Raw genomic sequence first — 8852 nt, forward strand, 5'->3', positions numbered from 1 at the left:
ATTGTGCATCAAAAAATTAAGCTCAATAAGTATGACATGGTCTTTGCATCTCAACCACACAATTCAAACAGAGTCAAAATCTCCAAAAGTAGTCTCCAATGCATGAACATATCCCGAAATTAACAAGTCACTTGAATCATTAAAGGTCTTACTTTGAATAAGATATAGACAATGTTGTTGCATGTGGAAGTCATGCACAACATGCCTTCCTTGAAACAAACGAGATGGTGAAATGGATTTCTTCCATATATGGTTTTATTTTCAGATAGTGAGGAAATGAAGTTATATGATAACCTGTATCATTTTAGTGCCCAAAATCTTATGTTACCAGAAAAAAAAATAGACGTTGGCATTCTTGCAGTTATAAGGTGTAGAAACAGAATAGGACAACAACTTTGTTTTCTAAAGTGGTTTCCATTTCAAAGGCCATGAAACCATTTCTCGAGGAATGGACCTTTTATTATGACCATCTCTCGAAAAGTGTGATGTCCTTTCTCCATTGATCCAAACTGTTTGTCAAAAACATCTTATGTTTTTCTCATATTTTGGTATGTTTCTTATAGGGAAGAAAAGATCAAATTATTTTATCAATATCCAACAATTGAGATTAAGGTCACCTAATTCTGCCTTGTACTCATAGATTCAGAAGACGTATCTCTCCTCCCTAATGCATTGAAAGGAAGGTTTGGATATTGACTTGGCCTCATTCACATTGAATGAACTCTACAAGGCCCAAGCCCAGTTTCACTTGCAACATGTAATCCATTCTCCTGCATTGTCTGTGCAACAGTGCAAATCGGGGAATGGCCAACACCAACCCCTTTATTCATGTCAGTATTAGAGCAGTACTACCTGAGTTTCCTTTCAAGGATAGAGTATGTTTCTAATAATCCTAAGCTTATGGTCCTCTATGATTAAACAGAAGAATGCTCTGTAATACTGCTAGGCAAGTTAAAGCAGTGTTTGTTCTTATAGTGTTTGGTAGCCTTGCCTCTATTCAGACTCCCATTCTGGAAACATGTTGAAGGTTATAGTTCAAGAGTAATCCTATCTTGCATAGAGCTGCTACTAGGATCAGAAACTGGTTTAAAATGTCTCCTACTTCTTTAACTGTAATCCATAAAAGAAGCATAGGCATACAGGTCACATGTTTTTGTAGAAGTCACACTTCTCGTGTTCAATCGCCTCCCAGGGTTACCCCCTCCCTGAACTTGAGCTATAGTTACAGGAACTGCAAATCTCCCATAGTTTCCGTCTCGGACCATAGAATTCTGAAATACATGCTTTGCACCAAATTAATAGAGAATCTAAAGTTTCTGAGAACTTACAAAATACTTCTTTCAACCCAAGGAGAAAACACATATGAATGGCCATTTAAGGCTGTTGCGCACAAAAGATTTGTAAAATAGTGTTCAATTATTAGAAATATGAAAAACGCTTTAAAGATGTAAAGGATGTAGGTTTTAACCCCATACAGAAATTACCTGCATACGAATTCTAAAACACAGAAAATAAACAATGCGAGAGAGCATAACACATAAAACACATATACATAAAGATTTTCCCCTGGATCCCAAAACCAGGACTACCAGCTTGATTTTTCATTATATTCCTTTCAATGTTACAATACATATTTATACATGCCGAAGCATCCAATACCATGGACCGAAAACCATCGCGTCCAAAAAACATGTGCGAAAATCATGCACAAAACCATAGGTGGGTCCGCCCAACCTAACATAGGGTCCAAAACCAAAATTTTCTGGGGCGCTGCCCTGGACCCCATAAAGTGGGGTTACGAGTGCCCTTCCAACCCCCTGTTAACTACGTGGAAAGAATACAACACAACCCAACATTCTCCCACTTGTTGTTTTCTTTCCACAGGGGGGGCACAAGAGAGCTTAGTCATTTTCCCAACCCTGAAATGCCCATTGTCTCTCTACACCAAAAGAACTTCTCAGAGCTCACAGATTTTGTCAATGTATCTGCAATATTCTTCGAAGTGTCCACCTTTTCCAGAAACACCTTTTTGTCTTCTATCATATCCCTCACAAAGTGATACTGAACATCAATGTGCTTTGTCTTTGAATGATATGCAGGGTTCTTTGCAAAGAAAATTGCACTTTGGCTGTCACAGTCTATCCTTATAGCTTCCTGTACTAACCCCATACTTAAACACAATCTCTGCAACCAAACTACTTCCTTGCTTGCATGAGTTGCTGCCATGTATTTTGCCTCTGTAGTTGATAGTGCCACTATAGATTGTTTCTTACTCATCCAACTGACTACACCTCCAAATAGGTTAAACACATACCCACTTGTAGATATTCTATGATCTAGATCTCAGTCTACATCAACAAAACCACGAATATCCAACACTCTGTCCAATCCTGGTCTTCCTTGGTAGCACAGACCATAATCACTAGTGCCACGTAAATACCTGAAAACCCACTTCACTGCTATGCAATGCTCCTTTCCTAGTTTTGACATAAACCTGCTTAATACTCCCACTGCATGTGCAATGTCTGGTCTAGTACAGACCATTTCATACGTCAGACTACCGACTGCACTTGCATATGGAACACGGGACATATCCTCTTCCTCTTATTGTGTTTTGGGACACTGTTCAACAGATAACTTTACATCTACAGGAATAGGAACCTTCACCAGTTTACTATCATGTATATTAAACCTTTGCAATATTGTCTTGACATACTTTCTCTGGTTTAACCAGAGCTTCCTCTTTTCCTGATCTCTTTTAATTTCCATGCCCAAAATATAGTTTGCAGCACCAAGATCTTTCATGTCGAATTTGGAGGACAATTGGGTCTTCAAATCCTAGATAATTTTTTTGTCATTTCCAACCAGCAACATATCATCCACATACAAGACCAGATAAATAACACGGTCACCAATTAATTTAAAATACACACAATGATCTGCTTTGCTTCTAGTGAAGCCAAGTCCCCGTATAAATGTATCAAATTTCTGATACCACATCCTTGGTGACTGTTTTAACCCATACAGAGACTTCTTTAACTTGCATACCAGTTCTTTCTTACCCTTCATCGCAAAGCCTTCAGGTTGTTTCATGTAGATCTCCTCTTCCAGATCCCCGTGAAGAAATGATGTCTTCACATCCATCTGTTCTACCTCAAAATCAAAAGCAGCAGCAATAGATAAAAGTAATCTAATAGAATTTACCTTGGCAACACGAGAAAAAATATCATCTAAATCAATTTCTGCAACTCCATTTTGCTGAGGTGTATATGGAGTAGTCTTTTGCCATGCTATACCACACTTCTTACAGAATTCTTCAAATTCCTTACTGCAAAACTCTCCACTGTTATCTGTCCTCAACACCTTTATCTTCTTCTCTGTCTGGTTTTCCACCAAAGCCTTAAATTCTTTAAACCTGTCAAAGACTTCAAATTTCTTCTTAAGGAAATATATCCATGTATTTCTTGAGAAGTCATCTATAAATGATACATAGTACACAGACTTACCTAGTGATGGAACCTTCACAGGTCCAAACACATCACTATGCACAAGTTCTAATATCTGTTTCGCCCTCTTACTACCAGAGGGGAAACTCACCCGATTCTGCTTCCCATATACACAACTTTCACAGAAATCAAAATCCAGAGAGTTATTACTCGTACCTTCTACCATACCTTTACCATGAAGTATCCGAAGGGCCTTTTCTCCAATATATCCAAGCCTTTGATGCCACGGCATGGTCTTCTCTCCAAAGACCACTAGATTTTCTACTCCACTTTCAGGAACCACAGAACTTTTCCACCCATCAATAACAGTGCTACCTTGCAGCTTGTACAGAGTTCCAATCAGAACTCCACACATCAATACTAGTGCTCCCCGAACCATCTTGCAGGTATCCTTCTCGAACACTATTTTTACACATGCATCATCCAGCTTGCTTACAGAAATCAGATTTCTAGCCAATGCAGGAATATGTAGAACACCCGAAAGTGTTCTAACCCTTCCACCTTGCAACTTCAACTTTATTTTTCTGCGACCAATGATTCTAGCCTTCCTGTCATCCCACAAGAAGACATCACCACCATCATATTTCTCATACTCGCAGAAACACTCTCTATGGGGAGTGAAGTGAAAGGATGCACCTGAGTCAATCAACCATGCCTCATGATCAACATGTGTACTTGAAGAATCCAAGTACACATCCCCACCTTCATCTGAGGTGGTTTTCGCCTCTGAAGAAGGAGCCTCATCAGATTCCTTTCCTTTGTCAAGAGCTTTAGATTTACAATCCCTTTTGTAGTGCCCTTCCTTTCCACATTTCTAGCACACCACCTTTATAGGTTTTACTAGAGATTTAGATCTCCCACTCGATGACTTATTTTTGTTTTTGTTCTGGGACCGCCCTTATATAGACAAGGCATCACCATTTTGGCTCTCCATACTTTTCCGTCTCATCTCCTCCGTCAACAAGGATGAAACTATTTCATCAAAATGCAAGGCAGTTGCATTACTACCTATTGCAATAACCAGACTATCCCATGAATATGGTAGAGAACACAACAAACTGATGCACTTATCTTCATATAAAATTTTAGTATCAACAGATGCTAACTAACTTACCACAATATTAAATGCATTCAAATGCTCTATCACCAAGTCTCCATCTTTCATCCTCAGGTTATACAGCTTTTTCCACAGGAACAATTTATTCACCAGAGACTTATATTGGTACAAAGTCCCTAATTTGTCCCACAAAACCTTCACCGTAGCTTCCCCTGATACATTCAACAATACTGAATCTGAGACACACAATCGTATTGTGCTCTTTGCCTTCCGATCCAACTTCTTCCATTCTTCATCGAACACTCCCGTTGGTTTAGTACTCGGATCTCCTGCGATCCACTGGTCTTTACCCACCAACAAATCCTCCATCTTGAGTTTCTACAACTCAAAACTTTGACCATTAATTTTATCGAACTCTATCTTTCCACTGCTCGCCATCTTCTTTCGCCACTAGAATTGATCTCACAGATTTCCCACTGAACAGGGTCTACCACAGGCCCGAGCGAAACCCCTCAGCAACAAAGGCGTCCCCTTGAAGCCAAAACAACTTTGATACCAAATGTAGGTTTTAACCCCGTACAAAAATTACCTGCATACAAATTCTAAAAAACAGAAAATAAACAATGCGAGAGAGCATAACACATAAAACACATATACACAAAGATTTCCCGTGGATCCCAAAACCGGGACGACCAGCTTGATTTTTTGTTCTATTCCTTTCAATGTTACAATATATATTTATACATGCCGAAGCATCCAATACCATGGACCGAAAACCATCGCGTTCAAAAAAACATGCGCGAAAATCATGCACAAAACCATAGGTGGGTCCGCCCAACCTAACATAGGGTCCAAAACCAAAATTTTCCGAGGCGCTGCCCTGGACCCCATAAAGTGGGGTTATAGGTGCCCTTCAAACCCCCTATTAACTACATGGAAAGAATATAACACAACCCAACAAAGGAGTTGGCCTTTTAGGGTTACAGAAGCTGTATAATTTATTAGGTCATGTGAGGGAAATCTTAAATCCATCTGCTGAAATACATTAAAATATATAAAATTATCCCCAGTGCCACTTAACAAAGTTTAACCATGGAGGAAAGCGTGTCGATGCAAATAATTTTTCCCATTATTTTCAAGACTACGCAACTTCTAGGAAACAAATATAGTCCTATGGATTCGTCAGTACTCTGGTTCGGCTCAATTTGGTCACGATATCGAATTTCATTGATTACCAACCCTAATGGTGACCTAGTCGCAAATCATGGCATTATTATGTTAAATATATTTGGCACCATCGTTCAAAAGCGTGACTGCATCTACATATTGTGAATCTCTCCATATTGAAGGAAGATTTGTAGGGTTTTTTGACATTTTGATCCCAAGTTCCAGATTGCTGATGGAGAAGAAAGAAAGATTACGTCATGGAACAGCTTGATGCCGTCTTTGTTAAGCCGAAGGGGGAAGATTACGAGTTCTACATGCAAATCTACTCGATAACTCTCGGTAGGAGAGGCAGGAGTTCATCTGTTGACGTCGATTTGTTCTCCCTCGGCGGCAGTATGAACATTTCCCATTTACATGCGAGGATTTACTATGATTTCGATAGAAAAAGGTTCGCGCTGGAAGTTTTGGGGAAAAATGGGTGTTATGTGGAAGGAGTGCTATATCTTCCCGGAAACCCTCTAATTAAGCTCGATTCACAGGATATGTTGCAGATCGGGGACAAGAAGTTTTATTTTCTGCTGCCAGTCAGGAGTATTGTGGAGACTCATGCGAATCTTCGTGTTGCTACTTTGGCTTCTCATGTTTCAGCCTCTGGTCCTATTGTTGCTGCAGCGGTGGCCAAGAAGAGAATGGGAAGGCCTAAAGGAGCTGGGGACGAGGACGAAATAACCAGAGGAAGTCTCGGAAGCAGGGAAATGGTGTGGAAGGGGCACTGATGGTGCCCAATGCTTGGCCCTCGCAAGAAATGATGACCTACAATGTGCTGCCGCCAGGAATGTTTGCTAAGAAAGTGGTTTCGTTGAGTTGGTTAGGGCTCCATTTATTTATGTAGTTACAAATTACATAGAGTGTGCTAGGCACTTTTAAGTTTTTGGCATGTACTTACCTATTCTTGGACTAGTGACAATGTACTTGCCACATAAAATTATGTAGTGTTGCTGCATAAAATATGTGGAGTGTGTAAGCATGGGGCTCAAATCTATATGCAAGGTTGGCATTAGTGGGAAGTATAAATTGTGGGTTTAGTGGGCTTGGGTCCAGATTTTGAACCAAAGCTCTGATACCATGTGTAAGAGCCCTATCCTAGGGTCTTCTAACAGATTTATTTCTCCATAATTTTAATGCAATAAGAGGCAATAATTTACTTTCTTACAAGACTTTTAAACAATGAAAATTTTACCATTTACATTCTAATCCTTATAACTATAGTGAACATTTCATTTTAATAAATTTACATGATTAATCTATAGAGGAATACCTGTACTGGTGGCTGGTGGAAATGCCTTTGATCTGCTGCCTCTGTTGAACGCTCCTCTTGACTAACCCAACTGGATTTACCTCCCAGCCAACTAGGAAATAGTTCCTAGCCCAGGAAACCTCCACAAGTTCCCTAGCCCTCTGAGCCCAAGTCCAACTAGATGTAGTGTGCGTGTCCAAGATGAATGATCCAAACCAAGATGAACAATGTTTCCCTCCTCTCGACAACCCAAGAAACCTCCACAAGTTCCTAAGATCTCCAAAATCACAACAAATCCTAAATTCACAACCAACCCCACAATCATAAGCAAGACCCCACCTCCCCCTTTTCTCCCTTCCCCCTTCCCTTTTTATACCCTCCCTCTCTTCTTCATCTCAACCACCTCTCATTAATGTCATTAACTTCTCATTCATCCTTATAGTTGACTTATCTTCTCCCAAGTAAAGCTAGGAGTACATTTGGAAATGTGACATAAATATAAAATTGGGAAATTACTGGGAGAGGACCATGTCTTCTCCCAAGTAAATCTGAAAGTACATTTGGGAATGTGAGATGAATATATATATTGATAATTAAATGGAGAGGACTATGTATTCTCCTAAGTAAATGTGAGGGTACATCGGGGAATGTGAGGTGTAATTAAATGGAGAGGACCATGTCTTCTCCCTAGTAAATGTGAGGGTATATTGGGGAATGTGAGATGAATACATATATTATTTGAAATAATGGAAGGAGACCATATCCTACCTAAGATTCAATTTGAGAAGGTAAGTTGTGAATTTGAATAATAGAAATCATGAATTTTATATTAGACCAATATTTTTCAATATTTTAAGATAATGTAAACATTAATAAAATTTGCAGGATAAGATTTAAGTGGGGCATTACAGGCACCATGGTTTCAGAACATTGGTATCTATTTTTTGTTTTGACAAAAGGACTCCAAAGTTCCAATAAGGAACCCTATATTGAAAACTATGGTTTTGAATGATTAGCATTGTATCACTCCTCTCTACCCTGCATCTCCCTCTATTTAAAATTACTCTTCATATCCTTCTATTTAGAAGTCCTATGTCACTTGTGGTTGTTCACTCGAACTCTAATTGTATTTTTCACCTTACATCTGAAATACATTCATCTATACTTTATTTATGGAGTTTATATTCTTACTTGTATTCTCTGGCTAGGAAGACTTGACAAAATCCCATAATAATATTTTTGCCCATAAAAAATATTTCCAATAATATCATCCTGACTTTGACATCAATGAAAACAATATCTCCAACCAACTAAATTAATTTAAAATGATTAGATTCATCTCAGACATATACATATTTTTTATTTTCTACAAATTGTGTATCTATACTTAAAATCTAAAAAGTAAAGAAAATAAATTGCCATTGATCTTTCTTGATAATACCCTATATTTAGGAAAGCTAATAAATTTCAAATGATTAGATTACACATACACAATCCAAATTGTATTACTATAATAAACACTAGAAAACATAGATTGACATTCATCCTTCTTGATAATACTCTCTATAAAATGACATAGAAATTGAAATAGAATTTTACATTGAAATTGATATTGACATAGAAATTGAAACATGAATCAACATGTAAATTAAAATGAATGCATTTATTTCGGTACATTTTTTTCATTTATTGAACAATGCATATTAAAATCAATATATTACAAAATTGAATAGAAATATAAATTAAAAGATATATCAATATTGACATTGACAGATTTATGGTTTCAAAATTGGACAGATTTATGGTTTCAAAGGAACTTCTTCTC

General features: G+C 38.1%; 1 pseudogene; it reads left to right on the plus strand.

The window, feature by feature from the left end:
• Positions 1-5987: 5987 nt before the first annotated feature.
• LOC149225299 (transcriptional activator FHA1 pseudogene) lies at positions 5988-6622 on the plus strand (annotated as a pseudogene).
• Positions 6623-8852: the final 2230 nt, after the last annotated feature.

The sequence above is a fragment of the Pinus tabuliformis genome, chromosome J, assembly GCF_031772625.1.
Source record: "Pinus tabuliformis cultivar Carrire ecotype Pingquan chromosome J, CPIR1, whole genome shotgun sequence".
Taxonomy (NCBI): Eukaryota; Viridiplantae; Streptophyta; class Pinopsida; order Pinales; family Pinaceae; genus Pinus; species Pinus tabuliformis.